The sequence below is a fragment of the Tachyglossus aculeatus genome, chromosome 18, assembly GCF_015852505.1.
Source record: "Tachyglossus aculeatus isolate mTacAcu1 chromosome 18, mTacAcu1.pri, whole genome shotgun sequence".
Taxonomy (NCBI): Eukaryota; Metazoa; Chordata; class Mammalia; order Monotremata; family Tachyglossidae; genus Tachyglossus; species Tachyglossus aculeatus.
Window position 1 is genome coordinate 37,652,290 of NC_052083.1, and position 14,981 is coordinate 37,667,270.

A 14,981-nucleotide genomic window follows, 5' to 3' on the forward strand; every position below is an offset into this window, starting at 1 on the left:
TATAAATTACCTCTAATGCTGAATATGCAGTATAACGCCAGACACTGCAATTACTATACAATGGAAACCTACCAGCAAGCACGGTACTTAATCACTGCAGCTATGACAACCAAAAAAAAAAGAGCCGTTCTTTATTCTTTACAGCCGTGATCTTTTTAGAACCGCTGTGATTCTTGCATTTTTTACTGACTGTATCAAAAATAACTTCAGATGGAACGGTTTCTCCTTGTTCCAATTAATTGAAAAATGATCAAATTGGTTCAGTGAACTGGCAGTGGTCAACGTGAAATTTGGGGATCAACGTATCTTAAATGGACGCCAGGTTACATTAGATCTCCCTTCCCGTGTCTAGACTTTGGTGGAGATACTAGCAAACGGTGAAACCATCAAAAAAGAAACAACAACAAACAAAAGTGAGAAAGAAACAGCAAAAAGTAAGGCTACTCCAAGAGGGGATGGATTTTGAGGTTCTTTCTTGGGTTCCAATGCTCAAACACAGGATTTGGGGTTTGGACATTGCAAACATGCCCATTACAAATCTCTAAACTCAAAAATGAATGGTATTACAGATTCTTATACTGGGGCTGCTTCTAGACACTAACTGGAATTTACATATTTCCTAACCCCATTACTTTCACAATCATTCTTATTATACTGCTTACATTCTGGTTGTATTAAAACAGGGTCCACTTTTTTTTATTGATTTTCTCATCTACCATTTCTCCTTGAATTTCTCCTATGCCCAAAATGTACTTCAAATGGGGTAGTTGATTTAATAATTCTTTTCAGGAAGAAGGTAAACTGTAGAAACAAAAATTGTACATCTCTAGATGAGAACAGCCCATAAAGCCAAAAGGGCTAAATTGGTATTCAACACCATGAAGCTTCTATCAGTGGTATGTACTGAGCGCTTACTGTGTGCAGAGCTCTGCAGTAACTAAGCACTTGGGGAAGTACAAATACAACAGAGTAGGTAGACACAATCCCAGCCCATAAGGAGCTTACAGACTACAGAAGAAGATGAAGAGTCTTGTAGATTCCCCCAAAGACCTCGTCTCTTCATCATCATATAAAAATGTGCCCTTAACCCAACTAGTTTTAGCAAGGACTGTCAGTCTACAGCATTTCTTTTGGCCTGGAAAGTGTGAAAATAGAGGGTTCATTCAATCGTATCTATTGAGCACTTACTGTGTGCAAAGCTGTACTGTACTAAGCGCTTGGGAGAGTACAACAACAAACAGACACAGTGCCTGCCCATAATGAGCTCACAGTCTCAAGGGTGGAGGGAACAAACTCAGTTAAGGAAAATACTTCGTTCTATTAGCTAACCAGTAAGAGCCCTTATTTGTCTTTTCTTCTTCTTGGTTATTAGCGATGCATTTTTTTTGTTTAATCTTAAAAGCACTTTTAAAGCAGTGATAAAGAGGTCCCTATGCCTTAGACCCAATTACCAAAATGAAATAAGAATAAAGCAACCCTGTCCTTCTTTCCATTCTTCCACCACTTATCACTCAGTAGTTACCCAAGACAGTAGGTAACTAGAGAATATAATTATAACCCATCATTTATCATTATGATAAGCAGCTGTGGCTTAGTGGAAAGAGTGTGGGCTTTGGAGTCAGAGGTCATGGGTTCGAATCCCAGCTCTGCCACTTATCAGCTGTGTGACTTTGGGCAAGCCACTTACCTGTGCCTCAGTTACTTCATCTGTAAAATGGGGACTAAGACTGAGCCCCACGTGGGACTACCCAATAACTTTGTATCTACCCCAGCGCTTAGAACAGTGCTTTGCACATAGTAAGTGCTTAACAAATACTATTATTATTATTATTTATCATTTTACAGCTCCATCCAAAAGCAGAAAAGGGACCTATCTGAACTCTGAGCAACTGAAATTCCACTTGGCTAATTCCTAATGATTAGCCAATGATTACTACGAGAGATGTCCCTCTCACATCTCATCTCCCTACCCCATTTCTGTATTTGAATCCCTACCAACTCTGAGGTACTGCATTAGGAAAGAGATTGGAGAATGAGCAGAAGATGGGCAACACAAGGCGCCCTACTCATGGATACACTTGGAAGTCCAACTGACAATGCTCCTACCTTTAGGAGTTTCTAAAGACTCCCCGCCCAACAAAAAAGGAAAGCATTATACACAAAGCTCTCCCTGTTGAGTTGCTTATTCTATTGGCAAAAATCTAAAATAAAATAAATGAACTCCAGGGACAAAAGGATTTGCTCCAAGATATAATCTTTTCTGGGGTACATTTTCTGGAAAAAAAAATGAATTTTAACATAGTACTCAGAGTGGCCCATTGTAAAAGGCTGTGAATTTAAAGTCATATTCAACATTTGATGGCATGGCAGGATTTCCAAATGCAACAGATAACTAGCCTGATAGGTATTAATACTGGGAGGGCCGGGAAGGAGAGAGACAAGTTCTCCTTGAGCGGGGGCTCTAGGAAAAGCCAGGGTATCAAGAAACGTATTAGAAAACATCAACTAGCGCTGTAAAAGGCAAACATATCAGTAGGGCAAATGACAATCTTTTCATACCCACAGTGCTGAAGGAATTGCCAGTTCAGCCACACGTACACACTTGAACAGACTCTCAGTTAGGTAGCATCATCTTCAAATGAGAATGTGTGTATATACACATAAAATACACACCCACTATATAGAGTCCCCATCTTGAAACACAATTCTTACTCATCTTATTCACATCTTTATTCATTCTTTGCTTCTGTTGCCAGAGGATAGAAGTCGTTGGTTTAATATCTTCTATTTTTAGTGTTCTTAAAAATGAAATTCAGAACATTTTACAAATTCAGAATTTTATTTTTAACAAGGTGTAAACCTGGTTTGTTGGAAATTTCACTGTCGTATTTAGAGACTTTGCCCCCTCCCTCCTTGCCATGGCCAGGGAGAGGACCTGGCCTCAGTGGAGCAGGTCAGAGTCAGTTAAGTCCAGTCAGTTAAATCGGTTAGGGAAGACCAAAAATAATCTGGCCTGTAAAGAGGAGCCTGAGATCTTCTCTGCACCAGCAGAAATGTTAAAACTGCATTTGTGGTGCTGATCTCTTGTTCTTCCCAAATTCATCCCGTTATTTCCCTGGGTTTCTGTCCCTCCTTTGCCTTTCAGGCTGAGCAGGGACCAGGTATGAATCAATGTAAGAAGAAGAAGAATAATAGCATTTATTAAGTGCTTACTATGTGCAGAGCACCGTTCTAAGCGCTGGGGAGGTTACAAGGTGATCAGGTTGTCCCATGGGGGGCTCACACTCTTAATCCCCATTTTACAGATGAGGGAACTGAGGCACAGAGAAGTTAAGTGACTTGCCCAAAGTCACACAGCTGGCAATTGGCAGAGCCAGGATTTGAACCCATGACCTCTGACTCCAAAGCCCGTGCTCTTTCCACTGAGCCACGCTGCTTCTACAATGTAAGCTCGCTGTGGGCAGGGACTGTCACTCTTTGCTGCTCTTTTGCACTTTCCCAAGCACTTTAAGTACAGTGATCTGCACACAGTAAACGCTTAATAAATGATTGAATGAATGTACCTTTCCCTAGCATTCAGTAGAGTGCCTTGTCTATTGTTTAGGTGCTTAATAAAGAGAAACAGCATGGCCCAGTAGAAACAGAATGGATCTGGGTTTTAACCCTGGGTCCACCACTAACTTCTTGGGGCCTCAATGTCCTCAACTGTAAAATAGGGATTAAATTCCTGTTCTCCCTCCTACTTAGACTTTAAATCCCATGTCGGGCAGAAACTGCGTCTGATCTGATTGCCTTGAATCTACTAGTCCAGCACTTAGTAGAGTGCTTGGTACAATATAAGCATCTAACAAATACCACAATTATTACTATTATTGTTCCTAATAAGAATATCATAATGTGGAAAGAACACAGGTCTGGGTGTCAGGGGATCTGAGTTCTAGTCCTGGCTCTGTCAATGATTGCTATGTGATGCTGGATAAGTAAAAGCCTCTTTATGCCTCAATTTCCTCATCTCTAAAATTCCCCTCTCATAGGAATGCTGTGAAGATAAGATGATATATCTGATGTAAAAGAGCTTCATAAAATAAAAGTGTTGTAGACCATCAAGGGAATATTAAAAAAACTATAAAAATTTAACTTGGAACATTTTATAGAGTTCACCCCATCTTGACTAGATTAACTGGTTATGAAAGTTTTTCAGATAGGTCATATTTTAGACTTATTAAGGCCCTGAAAAAAATAAGTCTACATACAAATGAAAGAGTGGTAAACACTCCTAGGTTCGGCATGCTACTTAATGATTCTGCTAGAGCCCAACTTTAGTTAATGAAGTTGAAAGCAAATTTACTGTTTTTACAGAAAACCTGCAGCCCAGGAGATAAAAGAATGCCTTACTTCCTTTGCTCTAATAGCCAAGAAATGAAAGAGTAAGTACATAAATTTCTGGATCGTTTGCCCAAATCTGGTACACTTCTGAGTCAAGCCTAATCAAAACTTCCAACACCAGGCACCTAGACACTGATTGTTAGTATTAATTGGCACGTCAATAACTCTTCATGTTCTCAAACAGAAACAAATATACAACTGATTTTCAGCCAGGACAATAGGCAGTTTTGCAAAAAGAAAAAGGTAAGCACCACCAAATGTTAAAGGAGGGTTCATGACCAGTATTTTCCCAGTGATGCACCAGAGATTTGGAAATCTGTACAAAATGCTCCTCACCTAATCAGTTATTTCACTTTCCTGCTTAGCGAATCAATAACAAGTCCTGTTGAAGGGAAGACTGCAACTAAAACGTTTTTCTCCAGTCTTTTCTCCTTCCCATCTGAAAGAAACACCTACAAAGCTCCCCCTTCTAAACTGTAAGCTCCTTGTGGGCATGGAATGTGTCTACAAAATCTAATATATTGGACTCTCCCAGGAGCTTAGTACAGTGCTCTGCACACATTGATGGATAGCAATGATTGTTTGCTACATATTTCCTCAGTGTAACAGAGAATTAAAAGACACTTCCAGTACTTTAGCCTTCCCACATGAGGGAATGCCTCCTTTGCTGAAAATGGAGAATAACCCCAAATGCCTCTTTCCCCTTCCCCTTCAAGTGTCCAGCCTGTGAGTTAAAAGAGCTCCAAACTTAAAAAGGCGTAGGATCTTTGCAGCCGAAGGAAGCACTGATATTATAAAAGCCAAGTTTATTTATCTAAAAGGCTGTTCAACTGAGGGCCAGGACTACTTGGGTGGTACCAAAAATATTCGGAGCGGGTTGATGAGAAAAGAGGGGCTGCACGACTCCAAACACTGGTTAGGGTAAGGATCCTCTTTTCTAGTCTCAGCATCCTTAATGGTACTTACTGAATGCTTACTGGGAGCAGAGCACTGTAGTAAGTGCTTGGGAGAGTACAACACAACAGAGTTGGTAGATACGTTCCCTGCCCACAACGAGCTTAAAGGCTAGTTTTATCTACTCTGCCTCTTCTGGTCTTCAACCTCTCATTCATTCATTCATTCATTCATATTTACTGAGCACTAACTGTGTGCAGAGCACTGTAATAAGCACTTGGGAAGTACAAGTTGGCAACACACAGAGTCGGTCCCTACCCAACAGTGGGCTCACAGTCTAGAAGGGGGAGACAGACAACAAAACAAAGCATGTGGACAGGTGTCAAGTCGTCAGAACAAACAGAATTAAAGCTAGATGTACATCATTAACAAAATAAATAGAATAGTAAATACGTAAAAGTAAACTAAATAGAGTAATAAATCTGTACAAACATATATTCAGGTGCTGTGGGGAGGGGAACTTTCGTCTTCACTGCCACATTTAGTCCTTTGCTCTCTGCCTAACTTCTCCCCTTGAATGACAAAGGTAAGATGATAGTGTCATCTTCTCAACAACAGTGATATTTCCCCTCTTTTTATGGTGGGGTAGAGGTTGCAGAGAAGTGTTCTAGGAGCAGGGGAGCTATGGGGGGAGGGTTATGAAATTTTTAAAGTGAATCTGAAAAACATCCTTATGGATCTTCCCTAAAACATCAGAAAAATGAACATCTCCGAGTTCAGTGTATAGTCAGTATAACAACACAGTGTAGTGGAAAGAATATATGGCTGTGAGTCAGGAGACACAGTTTTAGTTCCACCTCTGCCACTGGCCTGCTTGTGTGACCTCTGGAAAGTCACTTAATTTCTGTGCTCCAGATTCACCCATGAGCAGACTTCACTGTTTGAGCCAACGTTAAGTATGAAGGACAAAACTACATGTTGGCAGAGCCTCATTCTGCTCCAACTTTTTACTGCATTCTGCTTACAACGGTAATAATCATGGCAGTATTTGTTAAGCGCTTACTATTTGTCAAGCACCGAACTAAGGGCTGGGATAGATACAGGATAATCGGGCCCCACAGTGGGCTCACAGTCTAAGAGGGAGAACGGTCTCCACAATGCAGACATAGAAATGTCATTCTGTTCTCATATTTATTATGTTCCAAGTTGGTGCGGGAATGCAGTCGAAGTATAAGACGACATACTTCTGCACTGCTTCTCTGAAGCAGGATGAAAGTGAAGCTGTCTGGGGACTCACACGGAAATGTGGGACGGAACCAAAACACCTGTACAAACACAGACAGAAATTTTTTTTAAGTGTCTTTGTTCTATTTAGCTACCTGCCAGCTGCAACAAAGGCGTGCTGTCTGTCAATTCCTGCTTCTTCCTCCTTCCAGGCCAGGAGGAAATGGAGTCTGCCAGCATGCTAAAGATGGGACTTGACATTCAAAAATGCCTGTGCTTTCATTTTTCTGCCTCCTGGTTAAGATAATTTTCTGGTCACAGAATTGCAACCAGAACAGGGAAAAGAAAAAGAATCTTAACCATTCGACAACTGAAGAACTACAAAGAAACTATGGGGGCTGGTACAACAGCAATTCTGTTTATTTTACTTTAACTAATCAATAAAATGTATTGAGTGCCTTCTGTGTACAGAGCAACAAAGAACATTTGAGAGTATATAACAGTTAATACCTCTCTCTTCTCTTTCTTACTTAGACTGAGGAACAGGGACCTAATTACCTGGCATCTACCCCCGCACTTAGAAAAGTCCTTGGCACATTAGTAAGCTCTTAACAATAATAATAAAAATAATGATCACCATCATCATTACAGACATGATCCCTACCCTCAAGGATTTTACTTTTCACAATATTATTCCAAATATCAAAACAGGTCCCTGTGTCCTCCAATTTCAATAGCAACATTTATAAATAGATGCTTTTAGATAGGAATAAATATTTGCAGTTATATGTTTTATACCCAGGATTTTTGAACTCTGTGTGCCACCATTTGGGTGATTAGTGCTTATTTACTTTCACTGCAGAGCACTGCTGAAGGCGGCACATCTTATAATTACTCTGCAATTATACCCGAAAGAAATGTAAGAAGTGCAATGACACTTGTACTCCAAACTTAACCTGGTCCTGTTAAAATGTGAACAGAAACATTCTGAAAATACAGTCAACAATTCGTTCACAAGAGAAAGTTTTACATTACCTAGCCCTGATTGTATTTACAGAAAAATAAATGCAGCTATCAATTGAAACTTTACAATTCACGTGCTTTAAATGTAGTTTTCAACATAGTGTATTTAAACACCATTTCTAGATTGCTTCTTTTTTTCTAAGGGCTTCAGTGAGCTAAAACATTTATTGAATCATCCTAAATTGGCACATTACAAAGAGATATGGCGGGGGGAGAGGCGTTACAAGGAAAGCCTGTAAAATACACAAATAAGCAAAGATATTTGTGGACAAACATGAAGAAAAATGAATGCTTTCTCTCTCCTCTCACACACTCACACAATTCACACATATATATGAAAAGCAAATGTTAGAGACAAAAGATCCAAAGGATTCCAAGACAAATATTTTGGCTCCATGAAAGTTTCTATGTAATTTTAGGCAGATTACTTGACTTCTAATCAATCAATCAATCGCATTTATTGAGTGCTTACTGTGTGCAGAGCACTGTACTAAGCACTTGGGAAGTACAAGTTGGCAACATATAGAGACAGTCCCTAACCAACAGTGGGCTCACAGTCTAAAACATTTATTCTCTCAGGTTTCAAATTAAGCGTTATAACTACTGAACTACAAATTGGGATATTGTGAGAGACAATAATATTCTCTGATTAACGCACAACACAACAGTACTGTTGTGTTTTAAAGCCTCCAAGTCTTCACAATTTTTTTTTAAATGGACATAAATACAGTAATCAAAACATAAGCTAGAAGAGATGCCGGGCAGGTCCTGTTAACTTCTCCCTTGCTAGCCCATGACTTCTTAAATCCTCCTCCCACCCCAATGATCCTCACCAAGGTCTCTTATCCTGATGCCCTTAGTACATTTGCCCTTTCATTCAATTCATTCATTCAATCGTATTTATTTAGCACTTACTGTGTGCAGAGCACTGTATTAAGCGCTTGGAAAGAAGTACAATTTAATTTCTTCAATGCAATTTCTAAGTCTCATTAATCTCATTTGGATGGTTTGTCAGTGAATGGGTGTTTCCACACATCTGAAATTAAACCATTTATGTAAACTAGAAGATTGAGGTATTGACAATTCTGTGAAGCAAGTAGCTATATCTTAGTTCTTGCTTGATTTACAGGTTTTTTTAAATATTCTTTTCGATTTAACCCACAACATCCCATTTACAAAAGAACGTGCCCTCACGCCCAAAAAAGGGCAAAAAATAGGGGCATATAGTTTAGAACACCTTGTAAAAATCTTTTGAAAAAATGTCATTTGTTAAGTATTTACTATGTGCCAGGTACTCTACTAAGCACTGGGGTAGGTACAAGCTACTCAGTTAAGACCTAGTCCCTGTCCCATATAGGGCTCACAGTCTTAATCCACATTTTACAGAGGAGATAACTGAGGTGCAGAGAAGTGAAGTGACTTCCCCAAGGTCACTGAGCAGACAAGTCATGGAGCCAGGATTAGGACCCAGGTCCTTCTGACTCCCATTCCCCTATTAATATCATGAATAAAAGTTCCTGGTTACAGTATGAATGCTATAATCTACGTGACATTTTATCAAAGGGAGGTCGATAATTAGCTGTAGAGTACAGGCTTTGGAAAAGTTCTGCAGGAGACTTTAGTGATGATGGTTTGAAGCATAAGAATTTTCCTCTAGCTCATCTCTTTCCATGTTACATCAGATTCATCAACTTGTATCTACCCCAGTGCTGAGAACAGTACTTGACATACAGTAAGTGCTTAACGAATGCAATTATAATACTTAGATTCTGGAAAATTCAGCCCTGAAGCACTCTGGGAAATGTAGTTCTCACACAGGAATGGATTAGCGGAATGGCTTCCTCTTTCTATAGTGCCTTTTGAATAGGACAGATGAAAATCAAACTCTTGTTTTTAGGTTTCAGTTTTCCATAGGTATAGAGCTCCACAGCTAAGAAAAGAAGAGTTGAAAATTACCTAAATAAAGGAGAACCTTGGGCAAGCCAAAATGTAAACACTGGTCAAAAGGAGAATACTCAGAAGCCTGGCTGGCTTTCCCATTGTCTTTAAGGGGCTCTCAGCCCCAAAGACTTACCGGTGGGCTCTCATTCCCCACAGGAACGTCGCGAAGCACAACAAAATAAAGCCTGATTTACTCCCTATAATCTCCATCACATTCAAATTGTACGCACAAGAGAATCCTGATTGCTTTAACATTTGGGACACAAGAGACTGATTTTACTCTGATTTTAGCATCTTCCGCATATGAGCCATGTTACGGATTTATACGAGAAACGCCTCAAGCGAATAAGCACCGGGGGAGACCTCTTTAAGCTTTACTCATCACCTGTGAGCGGGTCAGAGAGTTCACAAGAAGAGTCAAGATGCTCCACTGAAGCCTGCTGTGTAATTTTAAATAAGTCCCTGCCACAGAAACAGAAAGAGAAATCCATGTCAAATTAACAACCAATCAATAGGATTTATTGAGCACCCACTGAGTACTGAGCATTTGGGAGAAGGAAAGCTAGGTGACAAGATCCCTGCCATCAAAGAGTTTACAATCTACTGGGGAAGACAAACAAAAAATAAATTAAAAGAGAGGAGGAAGAGAATGGAAGATGGATATGTGTATGTGCGTAAACAGTATTATAAGTAAATCAATACGTAACAGAAGTCCTTTGGGTGTTGCTGAGGTGACACCCAAGTGCTGAAGCAGTATTTGGGGCATTATGATCTGGGGAGAAGAAAAATGGATTGGGGAAGGCTCTTCAGAAGAGCTCTGAAGTTGGGCTGAGCTGTAATCTGGCAGATCTAAAAAGGGAGGGAGCTCCAGATAAGAGGAAGGGGTTGGTGGTGAGAATCGGTGCACCATACATAGAGAGGTAGCATGGCTTATTGGAAAGAGCCCGGGGTTAGGAGTCCGAGATTGTGGGTTTTAATCACCGCTCCGCCACTTATCAGCTGTGTGGCTTTGGGGAAGTCACTTCACTTCTCTGTGCCTCAGTTACCTCATCTGTAAAATGGGAATTAAGACTGTGAGCCCCACGTGGGACAACCCGATTCATTTATACCTACCCCAGCCCTTAAAACAGTGCTTGGCACATAGTAAGCACTTTACAAATACCATCATATTATACACCATTATATACACCATATATACACCATTATATGTTGCCAATTTGTACTTCCCAAGTGCTTAGTACAGTGCTCTGCACACAGTAAGCGCTCAATAAATACGATTGATGATGATGATCATCATCATCATCAATCACGGAGGGGTCAGGGAGAGGGAAGGAGGAGGAGACGGAAAGAATTGGCTTCCCTGCAGAAACTGATGTAACTTTGGGGGCGGGGCTTAAATAGGCTAGGGTAAATCAACAAATTGCACAAGATATACCTTCAGGCAGCATGAACTGCCGGTTGGTGGAAACCTGCAACTCGATTCAACTGGATTGTAATTACCAAGTTTTCCTTGCTCACTTCCTACGGAGACTTGGACAACACAAAATGAAACTGGGAACTAGTTAATGATCTGGTGAATTTGGCTACAAGGTAGCCAATCCAGAAAATAAAGGGCAAAAAAGTATGTTTTTTGAGTGTTACTCAAAAACTTACTCAAAAGATGAGTGTTACTAAAACTGCTAAATGCACTTCTTGCCCTAGACTACCTATATTGGGCAATGGCATTTCAAAGTTTTCAGGTAATTGTCAACCCTCCACTTACTTGATGCTATGTAACATCTGGCCTAACATACTACATCAATAAGGGTGGAATTTTTTTTAAGAAACATTTTGTTTTGTTTCTACACAAAAAATGGCTCATTTGTGGCTAATAAAATAATCCTCATTTCCAAATAGAAGTCAAGCCATGAATGCACAAATACATTTTAATAATTCTCATCTGATCTGACTTGGAGAAAGTACGCCGCAACCACCACTGAGGGAAGTCCAAGCCAGCATTACATAGGGGAAGGAGGTCTACTCTCACTTTCCAAGAGCAAGGGATCTAAATGCAAAACTAGCTGAAAGAGATCGGGCCTGGGAGCTGGAAGGTCTGGGTTTGAATCCTAGATCCACCATTGGGCTGTTGGATGATGCTGGGCAAATTACTCCTCTTCTTGGTTTCTCTGTTTCCTCATCTGCAAAATGGGGATTACATACCTGTTTCTCACCCCCTTAGCCTGTAAACCCCACTTGCGGGCAGGAGCTGTATCTGATCTGATTGTATATCCACCCCAGCATTTAGTCCAGTGCTAAGCACAACATAAGCAACTCCCAATTACTATTCTTATTATTCTTATAGAGCTCTGAAAGTGATGAAACTTTAGCTGTCTCCGCAGTTGACTGCGTAGTCTCCTTGCCACAGAAATGAAGCTACTACGCTTCCGGAATAACAGCTTCCTTTGAAACTTTAGTAGCCATGTAGGGATTACATTTCATATTCGACTCACCCTCAACTCCACAGCGTTTATGTACCTATCTTTATATATTATAAATTGCTTATTTATCTATATTACTGTCTGTCTCCCCCTCTAGACTGTAAACGCATTACAGAGAGCGTGTCTGCTAATTCTGTTGTACTGTACTCTCCCAAGTGCTAAGTACAGTGCTCCGCACAGTTAAGTGCTTAATGAATACGACACTGATTGAGTGATTGAATCGACATTGGTAAGACTGTTGGGCTCATCACACTCCAAAGTGGGGAATGTAAAAGGGGGAGGGCTGGTGGGAAAATCTGGACAATGCAGAAAAGCCCCAGAATCACACTATCACAACCCCAGGGAGGGAGAGGCTGTGAACCCACCCCGAAAGCACTTAGATATCCTTAAGCTATGCTTCTTCCCCAGTCATTTACCAACTCTGTGGTACTGTAGTCTCCCCAGCGGTTAGTACAGGGTTCTGCACACAGTAAGTGCTCAATAAGTGCTCACCTACTATTTGACTGAAGTATAAGGAATCTTACAGGGCGTCTAAAGTAAAAGAGGAGGGAAAATTGGATTGCCAGCTAACAGGGAAAATGGCAGACGTGGAAATAAAGCAAAAAGGCAAAACCAGGTCATATAAATTATTCTACCTTAATACCAAGACGCCTAAAATAAAATGGGTGAGCTGGAACTCTCGGCAGCTAGTTAGATCCTGAACGAAACAGGCATCTCTGATCCGTCACGACCAGGCTATGGGGGTGACAATCTACCGTTGAAAATGACAGACAGACGAGCCCCAGTTTTGCCACTCCTGATGAATTTGGAGATGTGCTTGCAGGCTAAGGCAAGTGGTGCCAAGCTACCCACAGACCGGGCCCGCGAGGGCCAGCACTGGTTGTCTGTCCTGCAGCCCTTGGAATCATTTTTCACCTAACGTGTATCTCCACTGCTGCAACAATGGGCCTGTTCTCTAAGGACTCAGCAGCCAAACGACAGGCCACAAGTTCCCAAGCATCACCGCTTAGGACAGTGCTGGACACAGAGTAAGCGCTTAACAAATACCATAATAATAACTAGTGTCAGCTGGGCATTTCTTGAGGCTGACCTCCAGTGCATCTTTGTCCCTTTCCCTTTGGATAACTCTGGAGAGTGCTCCTGTGCCGAGGCCTCCATAAAATACGGTCTTGGGAATCCTTTTATTGGTCACTGAGAGCCGATTATTTCTCCCCCCACCCCCTGCCCGTCACAGCTGAGCACTGATCTTCATTTCCTCCGTGACTCCGATCCACACAAGGATGCAGGCTCAGGATATAAAGTGTACACAAAGGGCGAGGAACAGAGTGATGCAGTGTGTGGGGCCACAAACGGTAACAACATAAAGATGTCACCACACAAAAGGAGCGCTCTGCTGATCTCTCAAGCAGGGGAAAACGCCATACTACAATAACTCAAATACTGAAGCAATTTTAGTGAGCCTGGACCATCTTACTGGGATGACAAAAGGGAGCTGGGAGTGCTAGATTTGCGGAACATTTCCATTTTCCTTCCAGATCTGGCATCTAGTGCCTGGTATGGAGGATGGTCCAGGAATGCAAGTGAAAGGTCCGGTCCCTATTCCCTAATGGGACTCCTCCTGGCCTCTCCGTCGACTCCTTCCCCCAGTTGGCTCCAACCCATGAGTCCTTCATTTCTTACCCCTCCCAACCCACCCGGTGCTGCATGTTGACTGGTCAGAAACCCAATGCTGAATGAGCACAAGTGGCTGATTATCAATTACAACCTTGCTAACTTTAGCACAGAAAGAGATTCCTTCAAACAATCTACCAAGTCCACTGTGACATGGAAAGAAAATCAACGGTTTTCTGCTTTTTCTTTATACATCCCATCGTTACCACCGATGCTATTTTAATGAAAGTCTGCTGTGTGTAGTGTGGGGAAGTAGGCTCGGAAGGGAATTTCCAGGACTATGGTCCCCGACTTCACGTAACTTACGGTCAACTGAGGGAAGACAGGCTGCCATAAAACATGAACCCATTAAATTAAAATATTTTGCATAGTTGAGGGAATGACAGGAGGTAGTAAAGAACTCATCAAAGGGCCAGACTCTCATCCCTCACCCCACCTCACCTCAAGACATCAACAACTTGGATTGTCAGCTGATGGGCTTTCAGTTTTCCTCAGGTCTATCTGAAGTCTCCCAGGCCTTTCTGGCCCGACTGTAGCCTCCTTCAATTACACGGTCTTTATTATACATGTTCCCCAGAGACCTTCCACCCCACTTGGGCCCAGAAGTCATGTTTCGGGAAAACAACTGGCACTATTTCATAAAGGAAACGAAGATGAACTCCTTGGTTAGTTCCGACAGACTTGTAAAAGTCATAAAAATCCAACTCGAAACATAATCAAGCACCCATTTAGAGCGCAGTTTGGAAGGAATGTCGAATTACCTCAAGGAACATCCCTTCCTCTCAGCAACTCCCCAACCTCCGCAGGAAAAAGAAATATTCAAAGTTGCCAGCTTGTTAGTAGTTAAACGAACAATTACCATACGTAATGTTTCGGCTTTGCCCAATTCTACAACTACATTCATAAAAAGCTTCGGGGAAGGGCCCTAATTTGTACCATTGTTATTCAAGTGGTTTGCACATGCAGAAAAAGAAAAGAAAAATCAGCTAGACGTATGTAACATGGAAAGAAAAGGGGGCGGGGAAAGGACAAAAAGGAAATCAAATCAACGGCTCTTCCCTTTCCTTTCCTCCAAGCCTCCCCGATCCTCTAAAAACCAGGATTCCTGCCAAAACCCACCAAAACCCTCAGGCCCCTTTCAAGCATGCAAATGTAATTTTCTATCCAGACAACACACTCCCTTTTTAATGAACTCCCAAAAACAATCTGTGAATGCACAACAGGAGAGAAAAGAGGAAAATTACAATGAAAGAAAATACAAACAGAGGGATATGGGGGAGGGTTAAGATGAATATGCAGTGTCCAGCGTTTAAATAGACATAAAAGATAATGAAGGCGCAGGGATTGTAATCAAACAAAATTATT

The 14,981-nt window shown here is 41.3% G+C and overlaps 1 protein-coding gene and 1 long non-coding RNA gene across 2 annotated transcripts in view; one reads left to right on the plus strand and one right to left on the minus strand.

The window, feature by feature from the left end:
* ZSWIM5 (zinc finger SWIM-type containing 5) overlaps positions 1-14,981 on the minus strand; it is a 148,405-nt gene that overhangs the window by 87,306 nt on the left and 46,118 nt on the right. The window lies entirely within an intron of this gene.
* Positions 3,145-6,895, plus strand: LOC119940357. Its single transcript, XR_005454910.1, has 3 exons — positions 3,145-3,173; positions 4,360-4,427; positions 6,656-6,895. It is a non-coding gene; the product is annotated as an uncharacterized LOC119940357 (long non-coding RNA).